The sequence below is a fragment of the Chrysochloris asiatica genome, unplaced genomic scaffold, assembly GCF_000296735.1.
Source record: "Chrysochloris asiatica unplaced genomic scaffold, ChrAsi1.0 scaffold00091, whole genome shotgun sequence".
In the NCBI taxonomy this organism is placed as follows: Eukaryota; Metazoa; Chordata; class Mammalia; order Afrosoricida; family Chrysochloridae; genus Chrysochloris; species Chrysochloris asiatica.
In genome coordinates, this window is record NW_006408609.1 from 4,948,777 (window position 1) to 4,965,627 (window position 16,851).

Consider the following 16,851-nt stretch of genomic DNA (forward strand, 5'->3'; position numbering starts at 1 on the left):
GCTGGCTGAATAGAACTTGAAGGAAACGATTATTGGTGAAGATCAAAAACTATGACCTTCAGTATGGAATTCACCTCAGCGTAAAGAAAACAAAATTCTCACACTGGACCAAGAAGGAATATCATGATATATGGAGAAAATATTGTAGTTGTCAAGTATTTTATTCATGTTGGATCCACAATCAATGACATAGAAGGAACAGTGAAATAATCAAACACATTTGGTAAATGTGTTTCAACATATCTCTTTAGAGTGTTAAAAAGCAAAGATGTCACTTGGAAGACTAATATGCACCTGAGCAAAGTTCTGAACTTTTTTGGTCTCCTAATACTTATGCAAAAGCTGGAAAATGATTAAGACGATCAAAGAATATTTGATGCATTTCAATTATGGTGCTGGCAAAAAATATTAAATATAAGTATATACTGGATGGGAGTCCTGATGTGGTACTGTGGGTTGATGCGCTGGATTGAAAAGTCAGTTTGAACCACAACGTTGGTGGTTCAAACTCATCAGTCGCTCCTTGGAAACCCTATATAGGGTCGCTATGGGTCAGAATAGATTTGACGGCTCTTGACAACAACAACAAATATCATGGACAGTCAGAAGGATTAAAATAACATGTCTTGAAAGAAGTACAGCCAGAACGTTCAACCATTGCAGGAGATAGCATATGATCAAGAATTGACGCTACTGAAGGAAGAAGTCCACGTCACATTGAAGGCATTGGTGAAAAAGCATTACTCCAAAGAATTAACGGAATACAAATTGAAATGTTTCACAAACTGATGTAGTAACAGAAGTGCTCACACATCTACGCCAAGAAATTTGGAAGACAGCTACCTGACCCACTGACTGAAAGAGATCCATATGTGTGGCCTTTCCAAAGAAAGATGAACCAATGAATGTGGAAATAATTGAATATTAATATAAATATCATATGTAAATTTTTGCTGAAAATAAATAAAAAATGATTGTGGCAGTACATCAACAAAGAGCTGCCAGAAATTCAAGCCGGACTCAGAAGGGATATAGAACGAGGCATATCATTGCTGACATCAGATGGATCTTGGCTGAAAACAGAAAATTGTAGAAAAATGTTTATTTGAGCTTTATTGACTATGCAAAGAAATTTCACTGTGTGGATCATAACAAATTATGGGTAACATTGTGAAGAAGGAAAATTCAAGAACACTTAATTGTGCTTATGAGAAACTGTACACAGACCAAGAAGCAGTCATTCTAACAGAACAAGGGATACTGAATGGCTTTTTGATATACTTATTCAAATTGTGTGGTCAGCAAATAATCCATGAAACTGGGTTATATGAAGAAGAACATGACTTCAGGATTAGAGGAAGACTCATTTATAAACTGGGATACAACCTTGCTTGCTGGAAGTGAAGGGAACTTGAAATACTTACTGATGACTATAAAAGAGCCTTCAGTACGGAACACACCTCCAAGTAAGGAAAATAAAACTCCCCACAACTAGACCAATAAGTAACATTATGATAAGTGCAGAAAACAATGACGTTGTCAAAGACTTCATTTTGCTTGGATGCACAATGAATATGCATAGGAGCAGCAGTCAAGAACTTAAATGACAAACCTCACCAGTCAAACCTGGGGTGGGTGGGGGGGGGAGTTATACTCTGAGTAATTTATGAGCCAGATTGAGTTGATAACAATTGATTAATTATTAATTATTATTATTAATATTATTAGCCATTGTGGCTAGATCTATCTTGAGCCACATCAGGGCCGCTGGCTGCTGTGCACCTCTTCACTGCCAAGGAGTTGTCTTTCTCCAGCAAGCCCTTCTTCCAGGGTGAGTTCTACAGTCATGGCGTCCGGGAGGGCCTTCATAAACTCTATGTTCCAGAGGGCTCAGAGCTTCTGTGACAGCCCTGGGGAAACTGCTGTCCCTCCTCTGCCTGGACTATGAGACAGCCACCATCTCCTACATTCTCACCCTGGCTGAGGAACAGTTTCTGGTGCAAGACCAGTCTCCAGTGACACCTGTGAGCACACTATGTGCAGAGGCAAGGGAGACGCTGCTGTGGTTGTGAAGGTGCAAGGTTTGTTAATATCACAGGTGCTGCAGAAGAGTGTGGAGACTCGGGATTGGCTCAGCACTCCGGAGCCATGGAACATGTACGCTGTCACGAAGTGGGTGGTGGAAGATACAACTGCTATCGATGTGCCTGTGGGACTCCTGTACAGGAGGGTGTGTTCGCAAGGCCCACCAGCAGTGACTCCAGTAAGAGGACTTTCTCTGTCTACAGCAGCTCTCGGCAGCAGGGCCGCTATACGCCCAGCTATATGTATACCCAGTACTCCAGTGGTTACCAAGCTCCTGAGCAACCTCCAGAAGCTGTTCTCTGAACGTATTGACATGTTCAGCCCGGTGGAATTTAACAGGGTGTCGGTGCTGACAGGCATTATCAAATCAGCCTGAAGACGCTGCTGGAGTGCGTGCGGCAGCGCACCTTTGGGCGTTTCGCGCTGCAGCAGGTACAAGTAGACTGCCACTTCCTGCAGCTCTACCTGTGGCGCTTTGTGGATGACGAGGAGCTCGTGCGCTTGCTTCTCGATAAAGTGGTGGCCTCAGCTTTCCTGTGCTTCCCAGACCCAGTGCCCATGAAGCCCAGTGTCGTCAAGGTCATCTGTGAACGCGGCTAAGTCATCTGGACCCACCCCACCCGTCCCCTGACCTCCTGTCTAATCAGAGATTGGTCTAATAAAGATGCTTTGACTCAAAAAAAAAAAAAAATTAAAAAAAATTAGGGGGTAAATTGTTATCCAGAACTAGTGCTTCTGCTTTCAAATTTCATGATCATTATATGAAGCCACACTACATATTTTATTTCAATAAGGAAATGAGAAAATACTAAAATAATATAGGCTAAACTCCATTTCTCTGCCTCCATGATTTAGCATTATGCCTTGATGTTGATGCTGCTGATTATACATTTGTATTGCATCTACTATTGTGAGGAGGATACAGGACAAGGGAGTGTTTCATTCTGATAAGCTATGCGTCAGAACCGACTCTATGGTACTAAACAACAATAACATACGTCAGACTTTTTCCCTAAGAGTTTATATTATCTCATAAATCATCAGGAAAAGCATGAAATAGGAGAAATTATTGCACATATTTTGAGACATTAATTTCAGATGAGGAAACTAATGTCCACAGAGGTTAAGAAAATATGTTCAGGGTCACATAAACTTTTCATGTTATAGGACAGATTTTTAAACCTATTTAATTCTACCACCACTCACTTGTCAGTTTGCCATATTGTGATGTCTTGTGTGTTGTGTGATGATGGAAGCTATGCCACCAGTATATTTTAAATACCAGCAGAGTTACCCATAGTGGATACATTTCAGTTGAGCTTCCAAATAATACAGACTAAGAAGATTCAAGACAGATCACTTTTGAATAGTTAGCCACTGAAAACCTATGAATTCTTATTGTTGTGAAGTTCCATCCAGTCAGTTCCGACCCATAGCTACCATGTATAGGGTTTCTGAGAAGCAGTTGGTAATCTTGAATCACCAACTCTGCATTTCAAACCAAATTTGAAGTTGAAAAACTGTCAAAGATAGTGCTGGAACATGAACCCATCAGGTTGGAAACCACTCAAAATATGACTGGGGAAGAGCTGCCTCCTTTAATTGTAGCTGGGCATAATGACATGAATGGAGCAAAGCTTTTGGGAACTGAAACAATGGTAAAAATCCATTAAAAATTGTAACACAGAATGTATTATGTAGGAATCTAAGAAAATTGAAAGTTGTTAAAATGAAATGCATAAATAAAATTGATATCCTAGGCATTAGTGAACTGAAATGGACTGGTCTTAGCTTTTTTGAATCAGACAATCATATGGTTTACTATGCCAGAAATGACAAATTTAAGAGAAATGTCATTGCATTCATCATCATAAAAAACATTTCAAGATCTATCTTGAAGTACAATACTGGTTGTGTTAGGCAAATAACCATACACCTACAAGGAAGTCCTGGTGTAATGCTGTAGGATAAACACTGGACTCATAACCATAAGGCTAGCAGTTCAAACCTACCAGCCACACATCAGAAACCCTATAAAGGGTCACTCTGAGTTGGAACCCACTCAACAGCACTTACCAACAATAAAATGAGAAAGAACAGCTTATGCCATTATTATTCAAATTTACACACCAACCATTAAAACAAGTGATGATAAAATTGAATTCTACAAACTACTTTAAGTCTGAAATTTATCAAACATGAAATCAGGATGCATTGATAATTACTGGTAATTGTAATGTGAAAGTTGGAAGTAAAGAGGAAGCATTCGGTACTTGGAAAATATGACCTTGGTGACAGAATTGATGCTGGAGAACCCATAATACAGCTTTGCAAGACCAATGACTTACTCACTGCAAATATCTTTTTCAATAACATAAAAATCAATTATATGCATGAACCTACAAGATTAAATATGCAGGAATCAAATTGACTACTCTGTGGGAAGAGACGATGGAGAAGCTCAATATCATCAGCTAAAACTATGCCTGAGAAGAGTGCAGAAGAGATGATCAATTGCTCATATGCAAGTATAGGCTAAAGATGAAGAAAATTAAAATAAATTTAAGAGTCATAATATGAACATGTCCTGTCTGAATTTAGAGATCATTTCAAGAACAGATTTGATGAATTAGACATTAATGACCAAACACCAGACGACCTGTTAGAGAACATCAAGGACATCACACAGTAAGAAAGCAAACAGTCATTTAAAAGACAGGGAAAAAAGAAAAGACCAAAGTGGATGTCAGAAGAGACTCTGAAACTTGCTCTTTAGTGTAGACAAGCAAAAATGAATGTAAAAAATGAAGAAATCAAAGAGCTCAACAGAAAAATTTCAAAGGTCAGCCTGAGAAGACACAGTCAAATATTATAATGAAATGTGTGAAGACCTGGAGTTAAGAAACCAAAGGGAACAACACGCACAACATTTTTCAAGTTGAAAGAATTGAAGAAAAAAATTCAAGCCTCAGATCGCAATACTGAAGGTGTTTTTGAGTCCTAGTGTGGTGTTGTGTGTTAATGCGCTGGAGTGCAAAGTTGGTTTGAACCATAAGGTTGACAGTTTAAGCTCACCAGTTGCTCCTGGGAAACCCTATACAGAGTCACTGTGAGTTGGAATCAACTTGATGGCACTCACCACCAACAACAATCAGCTCTGGCATGGAGATATATGATAAGCACTGGTTTTCTAATCGAAAGTCTGGTGGTCCAAACCCACCAGACATTCTCAAAAATCCTGTACAGGGAAGTTATGAATCTGAACCTTCTTGATGGCACACAACAACAACAATAATGGTCAAAATATTGAAGAGTGCAGAAAGCATCATAAGAAGATGGAAGGAATATCCAGAGTCACTGTAACTAAAAAACCTGTTTGTTAGTCAGTCATTCCAAGAGGTACCATATAATCAAGAATTAATGATATTGGAGGAAGAAGTCCAAGCAATACTGAAGGTATTGGCAAAAAACAAGTCTCCAAAACCAGATAGAATACAAATTGAAATGCTTCAACAAATGGACGCAACACTGAAGACACTCAGTTATCTATGTCTAGAAATTTGGAAGACATCTACCTGGCCAAGTGATTGTAAAAGAGTCATATATGTGTCCATTCCCAAAGAAGATTATCTAACAGAATGTGGAAGTCATCAAACAGTTATTGTTAATATCATATGCAAGTAAAATTGTGCTGAAGACAATTGAAAATGGTTGCAGCAATAAATGGACAAGGATCTGTCAGAATATCAGGCCAGATTCAGAAGAGGATGTGAACCAACACATCATTACTGACATCAGATGAATCTTGGCTGAAAGCAGAGATTACCAGAAAAATGTTTACTTGTGCTTTCTTGGCTATGAAAAGGCATTAGACTGTGTGGATCATAATAAAATATGGGTGACACTATGAAAAGTGGGAGTTACATACACTTAATTATGCTCATGAGGAACCTGCACATAGACCAAGAGGCAGTCATTCAGACAGAACAAGTGGATATTGCATAGTTTAAAATCAGAAAAGGTGTGAATCAGGGTTGTATCCTCTCATCATACTTACTCAATCTGTATGCTGAGAAAATGATCTGGGAAGCTAAATTATACGAAGAAGAAAATGGCATTAGGACCAATGGAAAACTTATTAACAAACTGCAATATGCAGATAATACAACCTTGCATGCTGAAAGCAGAGTACTTGAAATTCTTACTGATGAAGATCAAAGACTACAGTCTTCAGTATGAATTTGCATCTCAAATTAAAGAAAATGAAAATCCTTACAACTGGATGAATAAATAGCGTCATGATAAATGGAGAAAACACTGAAGTTGTCAAAGACTTCAATTTGCTTGTATCCACAATCAATGCCAATGGAAGCAACAGTCAAGAAATCAGACGTTTGCATTAGTCAATTGGCTACAAAAAGCCTCTTTAATCAGTATGAGGACTAAGGTGTACCTGACCCAAACCATGATATTTTCAATCACCTCTTATTCTTGTGGAAATAGGAGAATGAATTAGAAGATGATAGAAGAATGGATGCATTTGAGTTATGGTGTTGGCGGAGAATATTGAAAGTACCACTGATTGCCAAGAGAACAAATGAATCAATGAATCTGTCATGGAAGAACTATACCCAGAATGTTCCTTTGATGCCAGCATGATGAGACCTTATCTCTTTTACTTTGGACATATTATCAGAAGGAACCAGTCCCTGGAGAAGGACATCATGTTTTGAAAAGTCAAGGGTTACAAAACAGAGGAAGATTCCCAATGAGATGGATTGACACAGTGGCAAAAACAATGGACACAAACTTAACAACTGCGAAGATACTGCAGGACCAGGTAGTATTTCGTTCTATTGTGCATAAGGTTCCTATGAGTCAGAACCCACTTGACAGAACCTAACAACAATAACATTCAATTTTACCATCGTAGCACAAAAGCAAACTTGTTAAGAGCTATCACAGTTCTGACACGTTGCATCCCCGTATAGGGTTTCTGAAGCTGTAAATATTCACAAGAACAAAAGGCCTAATCTTTTTTTAAGTGGAGCAGCTGGTGGGCATGAACAACCGACCTGGTTAGCAGTTCAGAACTTATCCTACAAAGTCATTATGCTCCCCAAAATGGCCAGAGGCTATACGAACATGAATGAATGTGTCTCCATTCCAATAAAGATTTACTTCCAAAAATTGACAGCAGATTAAATTCCACCTACAAGCTGACTTTTCCTGACCCCTATACACCTCTGAAGGATCTCTGGTAGCGTAGCGGTTACGAATCAGGCTGCGAACCTTAAAGTCAGCAGTTCAAAACTACCAGCCTCTCCGTGGGAGAAAGATGAGACTTTCTGCTCCCATAAAGATTTACAGCCTCAGAAACCCTGTATAGGGTTGCTATGAGTCGGAACCGACTCGACAGCACTTAACAACAACAACATTACACCTCTGCTTAAAGACCACTTCAAAACATCAAAAGCAAATTCTATATAGAAATTCATTTGTTGATTAACATGAGGAAACACTGGCAATATCTACAAATTAAAATATATGCCAAAAGGAAATCACAATATATCTGACTGCAGATGTATTTAGAATGACTATCTATGAAGAAGTTTCAAAAGTTCATGGGAATACTCCATTGTCATTTAATTCCCCTTTTCAATGATTTTTTTTTAAGGCCCTCAAAAATATTAAACAAGGAAGTCTGGTGGTGAAGTGGCTGAGTGCTCAGGTGCTAATTGAAAAAATGTTGATCATTAAAACCCATCAGTGGGTCTGTGAGAGAAACAGCCTGGTGATTTGCTTCTGTAAAGATTACAGCCTTGGGTATCCTCTGGGGCATTTCTGCTCTGTCCTATAGCATCATGGTGAGATGGAATCAACTCATGATTCTCAAGTATGTGATTGAGACCTCTCAGTGCAAGTAAAGGATCAAGTTGCAGTCAAATAAGTAAACAGGAATTTTCTCAACCAATAGTTAACCTTTACATTTCCTTGCCATTTTATGTATGGAGAAATCTTTATTCAACACAATAACATATAACTAAAGTACTTGTTGTTGTTGTTGTTAAGTGCTGTTGAGTCGGATCCAACTCTGTATAGGGTTTCTGAGAAGCGACTGGTGAGCTTGAACTACCGACCTTGCAGTTCAAACTAGCCTTATAGTTGAGTGCTTATCTTACAGAGCCACACCAGGACTCCAAAGTCATTATGGTATGGTAATATGTAAAAATGTGTGACCATATGATTGTCTATAAATTTAAATATATAAATCCCATTATTTCAAAGAGTGCTTAGCATAGATATTTTTATTTCTGATATAAAATGTGAATTTAGTTATATAAAACTCCTAATAATTAAAAGCTATGCCATCTTTATACATTGCATGCTTTGCTTAGCCTTGCCTTAGAATCCAGTTTATTTTTAAAATAAACATTCTGAAAATCTTTGATATCGCATTCAGCAATCCATCTGCTCCAATGTAAATTCTTTCAAGTGCAGGTGGCCTGTAATGTTGTGTGAGAGTAATTAATGAAGTTTTTACATCTCTTTGCTCTTTCACGCTTGGCTGAATGGTGAAAGGGGGTTATCATCTTTAATTCTCTAGCTTAACAGTATATACAATTAGATATTTTCATGCATTTTCATTTCCATTTTAGATACACATATTATAAATGATTTTCTTGTTCTAAATGCAGACAAATAAATCACTAATGAGTTACAGGATAGATAAAAATATTAAGATATGTAGGACTAAGGAAGTGTACTGATTCAAAAAGGAAAATAAAGTTGTAACAATTATTTCACACTGTCATGTGGTGATTCAAATTATCAAATTTAAAACATCAACTAAAATATTTTTGAAAAGGCATAAAAATTACTTAAAGGAGGAATGAAAATCATTTATTTTTTTCTTAGTATGCTAATAAAACATTCACTCTAGTTAAATATTTATGTCATAACAGATTTATAAATGTATTAGTTCCCCAAATTTTCTCAGTATCATATTATATTTTGAGGCTGACAATGACTCATAAAATTTTGTTTATAATAAATGTATTAATGTTTCTTTAATGTATGACGTCATCTGAGCAGATATATTTATAGTGTTTTACTGAATGCACTGAGAAATCATTTACTTGACAGCTGTTGCTGCTGCTAAGTGCCATTGAATCAGTTCTGACATAAAGCGAACCCATATAGGGTTTTCAAAAAGTGGCTGGTGAGTTTGAACCACCAACCTTATGATTCAAACTGACTCTGAGGTCAGTCCTTTATCCCATAGTGCCACACCAGGACTCCAGAATTACATTTTATAAGACATATACCATTATGAATATCATAAATGCATCTTTAAACTTTAATGAAACACAATATTTCACAGGCTGAAATATATTTTCTTCATTAAGACCTATTTTCTATTTATATTAATAATTATGGAATCACAGTAAATCTTGAAGACCAAAGAGTAGAGTTTGTACAAGTAACGTCAAAGGAATGCTTTGGTATTGTGGCCACATAGTCAAATTTCAACAATTGTCATCAATTAGCTACTATCAACAACATTAAAAATTATATAATAGTAATATTTCCTTGTGTGGTGCTATAAGATAAGCACTGGACTGCAAGGGCTGTTTGAACTGCAAGATTGGTGGTTCAAACCCACCAGCCAGTCCTTGGAAACCCTATATAGGGTTGTTATGAGTAGAAACTGACTCAATGGCACTTAACAATAGCAACATATTTTCCAGCTCGAATTCAGTTGTTATTGTTATTGTTAAGTGCCATTACGTACCAACCTGATGGCACCTAACACAAACATATTTTCCTGCTCTAATTCTGTTGTTGTTGTTGTTGTTAGGTGCCATTGAGTCGGTATCAACTCATAGCGACCCTATGCACAACACAACTAAACACTGCTTGGTCCTGGGCCAACCTCACAATTGTTGCCACGCTTGAGCCCATTGATGCTGCCACCCTGCCAATCTATCTCACTGAGGGTCGTCCTCTTTCTCTCTGACCCTCCACCTTACCAAACATAATATCCTTCTCCAGTGACTGGTCCTTCCTGACAATATGTCTGAAGTATGAGAGATGAAATCTGGCCACCCTGGCCTCCAAGGAGCATTCTGGCTATACCTCTTCCAATACAGATGTTTTTGCTCTTTTGGCAGCCCATGGTACTTTCAATAATCTTCTGTAACACCATAACTGAAATGCATCAATTCTTCTACGATCTTCCTTATCCACTGTCTAACTTTCACATTTTTTCCTTTGTATTGTTGTTGTTGGTGGTGTATACCTTCGTGTCAATTTTGACTCATAGCAAGTGAGCAGCTGGTGGGTTTGAACCACTGACCTTGCTGTTAGTAGTCCAGTGTTTAGTCTATGGTGCCACACCAGGACTCCTTATATTAAATAAAAAGTAAAAATGTAGATACTTGAAAGAATTAATTTATTGAAGTCAGATGACAGTCTACTTTATTGTCCTTGTGAAAACATATGACATAGTTTATAAGTTAATGCCTATGATTTTAAGAGAAAAAATAATTTAGGAAATAAGACAAAATTAAACAGAAACCTAATCTGGGTGACAAGTCAAAGTATATAGATTTGATCATGATCCACTGTCAGTTGAGATCAATCTTAAAAATAAACAATTACTAAGTGTCTTCAGTTAAGATTGAATGTTAAGCCATTGACAGGCTGCTTTTTTCTAGAAATGTGGGAAGTCTTAGCATAGACTCTTCTTCATCTGACACCTCCTGATCTAGTCCATTTTACTTAATTTCTCCAACAAATCAGTCTCCAAACCATTGAGTTAATTCCAACTGTTAAGGTCTTCAAGATGGTAAATCTTTATGGAACAGACTGCCTTGTCTAGCTCGCTCAGAGCTGCTGTTGGGTTTGAACCTCTGACCTTGTGGCCACCAGGACAATCCCTCACCTACTGTGTCACCGGGTCTTCTTAAACGTGGTAGAAACTGCAGGTAATAAGATTGCTTTTTCTTGATAATGTGATTTTGTTTATATTGAAGTCAAAACAATCAAAGGCATTTATTTTTTATTCTCTTAATATTTAAATCATGCTACCTCAAAAAAATAAAGAAGACTCCAAATGTTACAGTGTGCATTCATGATGCTTTACTTAAAATTTCAGTCATTTAACTGTGAGGGGAAAAAAAAAAAAGACCTGGATCTGGTCTAGCACACCAAGGTTTGAATACTTGCCTGCTAAAAATGCATATGTATGCATTCTGAAATAATCATGTGAACACACCCCACAAGTTAAGCAGAATTTTCTACCATGCATATTCAAAATGTCTTTTTGAAATGCTAATTTGTTAATTACAAACTTTTTCTGGAGCTTAACTAAACTCATAGACTTTATTGCAAACCATTTGCATAATATGTTTCCTGTATAAGCAGTGCCATCATCATTAAGTTACTGAAATTTTTCAAATGAAATAATACACTTTATTAAAGCCCAAAGAATGAAGTTTACTATTCAGGGGTAGGGGAAATTGCAGTTAGAATATGTAAGGTTTTTTAAAAAAAAAACAACCTCCCACTTATTTCATATTTTGATAATATTGTATAGGTTTAAGGTGTTTCCAGTTTTCAGAGAGTTCTACTCATTAGACTTAACATATCTCACACCAACAAATAATCAAGACACCACAAGAAAACATTGGTATCTGATATCTGTGGAGTATGATCAGCATGTTTTATCATAAAGTGCTGCTGTGAGATTAAAGGGCATTTGTTGTTGTTGTTGTTGTGAAGTGCTGTCGAGTCGGTTCTGTCCCATAGCAACCCTGCATAGGGTTTCCAAGGAGCAACTGGTGAGCTTGAACCACCAAACTTATAGTTCAAATGGCTTTGCAGTCTGGTACATTAACCCACAGTGCCACACCAGGAATATTTAACTAATGTCAGACCCTGTCATGATTATGACTATGTAAGTTGTCAGTTTCAAAACAGTCCATTGCAAAGTTTTGAGTTTGAGTTTAAATCATGTTTGTTTGTCTTTTTCAGACATGGTGGCTACAGTTTTTGTTGTTGTTAGGTCCCAACCCTATGCACAACAATATGTTTTTGGATTTATTACTAAAATGTTCAAAACTAGCAGGATAGAAAGGAAATATAAATAACTAAAAGAAAAAAATAATCTACTCTTATTTTTGTATAATCTTTCATAGTCATCAATAAAATTAGCAATTAAACCAGTATGGAAAATGCAGGTGTGATTTTATTTTACTCATCTTTAATGGGACTAATACCAATATCTGCCCCAAAGATTTACTGTGAGGATAAAATTAGAACATTTATATAAAGCTCATAGCACTGTACCTGTCTTATAGAAGCCACTTGATAAATGTAATAACAATTCATAAATGTTAATCACTCATGTATCAACATCTTCTATAAATTAGCCTAATTTGCAATATTAGTATATATGATTATATACTACATTCATTTCCTAATAAAAATGTTTTATCAACCCAGGATATTACTGCTGAACATGTATCCATCTGCATGTTACGGAAAGACACCAGTCTCAGAGGCATTAGAGTCAAGAGCTGAGGGCGAATGTAGGGCATTCATTATCATCATTAGCATAGTGGGAGTTTACAGGTGCAACTGGAACTGGTGATGAGAGGAGACCATAGACTGTTAGCATGACCTTCCAAATACATCATCATTTACTTAGGGTACAAATATTAACTCTAAACATGTCAATATCGGAACCAAGATTTTCATGTCTTGTCAGACTTCATTCCCTTTCTGAAGTGGACAAAGAAAACTACATTCCTTTAAACATGGAATTATCACAAAGTGCTACAGAGTAGTAAGGGAATCTGTGCATGAGAATACGTTCCAACTGAAGCCGACATCCTAATACTGCCACATCATTCATTCTTAAAGATATAAACTGATTCTCGGGAAAAAAAATCAAACAATCATTGTGCATAAAGTTCAGATATACAAGAATGAGTCAAAAATTGTCCACACTCCAGTTATATTAAAACTCCGATAACAACATTGAACATGCACATGAAAAGACTGTTGAACAAATGAGTGACAGTGAATTGTGTGGCAAATCATTTGTGAATCAGACACGGTTCTGACTATGAAACAATCCACAGCAGGTGAGGGGTTCAAAAAGTTTGTACAAGATGGGTACCGAAACAACTCACACAAAAACATAAGTAGAAGCATTTGGACATCTGCAGATAAAATTTGAACCGAAGCTCAAAGGAAGGTTAAACTTTCTTTTTAAAAAATCATTACCAGTGATGAGAAATGGATTCATCACTAGGAGACTGAGACTAACTGACAGAGTATGGAATGGAAACATCCTCAATCGCTGACCAAAAAAATGTTCAAAAGTCAACCAACAGTTGGAAAATTGATGCTTACAATATTCTGGGATTGTCAAGAGCAAATATTGGAACACTATCAGTAAAAAAGTTTCAACAATCTACAATGCTTATTACAGTAAGATGCTCACTGAAGACCTGAAGCCTAAACTTCATAGTAAATGCAGAGAACTGCTATCCAAGGGCATTGTGATATTGCATGACAATGTAAGTCCTCACATCTTGACCCACACAGCTGACACTGCAAAAACTTCATTTTGAGGTGTTAAAACATCCTCCCTATAGTCCTGATCTTGCTTCATCTGACTTTTACATGTTTGGTCCCCTGAAAGCAGCCCTTTGAAGATGAAGATTTACCTTTGATTTAGAAGTGAAGACAGCGGTGCTTCGTGGCTTGTAGTTCAGCCTTAGACATTTTTTAGTAAGGGAATATGAAAGCTTGCTGACAAACGGACAAAGTGTTTGAAAAACAAAGAGATTATGTTGACAAATGTATGTGTCTTTTCTGGAAGTTGATTAAAATACATTTTACAGCCAGAGAGCAGCTAATCTTTGACTCACCATCATATATGCAGAACATAAGCAGGTAGCAGTTGATCTGTGGCATTAAAATTGTATAGTTATATCAGTTAGGAAAAATGTGATGACATTTGCTCAAAGGATAATAAAGAGCCCTGATGGTGCAGTCATTAAGCCCTCAACTTCTAACCAAAAGGTTAAAGGTCCACACCCACGATACTCCCTGGGAGAAAGGTGTGGCAGTTGGCTTCCATAAGATTTACAGCCTTGGAAACACCATGGTGGTGGTTATGGTGTGCCGTTGAGTCAGTTCCGACTTATAGTGACCCTGCATAGGCTTTCTGAAGCTATAAATCTTTCTTCTGCTGAATAGCTGGTAGTTTCAAACTGCTGACCTTGAGGTTAGCAGCCTGATTCCTAACCACTACATTACTGGATGGACTGCGAAGGGTAATCTGTAAGTAGAGAGTAACCTTCCTGAAGAAAGAAACAGGAGACCTATCTTTAGTTATAAAAGTAATGATTGCTCAGACAGCATATATATGTACTCATTGTATTTTCAAAGGCTCAATATATTCAGAACTGACTTGATAGCACTTAATAAAGACAACATATACTCAAATTTCTCAGTAGTCTGACATAATGAGCTTGCTAAAATTCTATCTAAAGGTTTATCTAAAACGAATTTGACATGATAGTTTTGAAAGACAGAAAATTATTTTGACTTCAATTGATACAAATTGCTTCATCACATAGAGTTTCCTCAATTGTCTAAAATCGTGTCTTCAAACCAAACCAAGTTCTGTTGGTTAATTTTTATTCCTCAGTACATAGAGTTGCATGCTGTATTGAACTATATTTTCCATTTTCATGTTTCAAACAGGAATTTACACACTTTCAAATTTTTCTTCATCGAATGATTCTGTTACTTCTCCAGTTGCAATATAAATCTCAGACAATGCACTAGCAGTCCAGATAACTAAGTTAAAAAATCCACGTTTCAGTGAAATACTTTTAAATATGTAAAAGAATACCATATTTCACTTCTTCAAATTCTTAGTACCATATCTTCATGTATGAATACAGATATCCAGATTTTGTTTTTAAATCAATCTTTCATTTGATTTCAACCTATAAACAAAGAATCCTTTAACAGCCTACAGCTGATAGCCTGTTTTGCATGTAACTTTAAAATTATTTTCTCTTAGTCTACAAAATGATTCTTAATGATTATCCAACACAAATGGTGATTTGTAAAATTACTGATGGAGCAAACACAAGATACTTATTAAGAAGAAGAATATAAAAATGATGCAGCTATTATAGAAAGCAGTGTCTCAAATATTTTCTCAAAACTTGGAAAATAATTTCTCAAAAAAGTTGAATATAGAAAATATATGATCCTTCAATGTCTTTTACATAGGCTCAAAATAATTGAAAACGGGTACTCAAATAGATACTTGTACAGTAGACTTCATTGCAACATAATTTGTAATAAACAAGACACAGTATTAACAGTATTAATTAACCCAAGTATTAATTAACAGATAAATATATACTCTAAATGTAGTACATTCATGCAATGGAATATTCATCCACAAAAAGAAATTAAATTTAGATACATGCCGCAACATGGAAGAACCCTAAAAAACACGAAAGGACAAGTATGGGTTCACTATATGGAATATCTAGAATAGACAAAGGAATAGAGATAAGTTTTGGTTTTTTAATTATATTGTAGATGAAAATTTCCGTAGCAAATTAGGTACTTCTTTAACAAAGTTTACACAAATTGCTCCATGCCACTGGTTACAATTTTTACAATGTGTCACTATTTTCATTACTTCCATTCTAGTCTTATTTCCATTGATCTAGTTTCCTGTCCTTTTTTTTCCTTTCTCAGGTTTGCTTTTGAGTAAATGTAGACTATTTGAAAAGATTGGAGTTTTCAAGGCCTCATTCTTCTTGGATCAGCCATCAACACTCATGGAAACAGTAGTCAAGAAATCAAACGATGTATTGCATTGGGCAAATCTGCTGCAAAAGACCTTTTTAAAGTGTTGAAAAGCAAAGATGTCAGCTTGAGGACTAAGGTGCGCCTGATCCAAGCCATGGTGTTTTCAACAACCTCATAAATGCATGCAAAAGTTGGACAGTGAATAAGGAAGACCACAGAGAAATTGTTGGTTTTGTGTTATGGTATTGGAGGAGAATATTGAAAGTGTAGTGGGCTGCCAAAAGAACAAACAAGTCTGCGTTGGAGGAAGTGCAGCCAGAGTGCTCCTTGGACACCAGCATGGCCAAACTTCGTCTCTCATACTCCTTACACATTGTCAGGAGGGAGCAATCACTGGAAAAGGATATCATGTTTGGTAAGGTGTAGGGTCGGAGAAAAAAAGGAAGACCCCAGCGAGATGGACTGGCAAAGTGGCAGCATCAATGGGCTCAAGTGTGGCAACAATTGTGAGGTTGGCCCAGGACTAGGCAGTGTTTCGTTCTGTTGTGCACAGGGTCACGATGAGTCAGTACCCACTCATTGGCAGCTAAAAACAAGAAGGCTGTTTGGTACTGTATGTTGTTGTTGTTAAGTGCTGTCGAGTCGGTTCCGACACATAGCGACCATGTACAGGGTTTCCGAGGGTGTAAATCTTTACGGGAGTAGAAAGCCTCATCTTTCTCCCGCGGAGTGGCTGGTAGTTTCGAACCGCTGACCTTAAGTTTCGCAGCCCGATTCGTAACCACTACTCTACAAAAGCTCCTTTTGATAATATATAGTTCATTGCTTAAGGGAGCACATTCTCACAGGTCATACAGTTTATTGTATAAGCCAATCTGTTATTTGGTTGAAAGACGATCTGCAAAA

The 16,851-nt window shown here is 36.9% G+C and overlaps 1 protein-coding gene across 1 annotated transcript in view; it reads right to left on the reverse strand.

The window, feature by feature from the left end:
* Window positions 1–16,851, reverse strand: part of ROBO2 (roundabout, axon guidance receptor, homolog 2 (Drosophila)) — a gene marked incomplete at its 5' end in the record, with an annotated part of 881,870 nt that overhangs the window by 537,750 nt on the left and 327,269 nt on the right. The window lies entirely within an intron of this gene.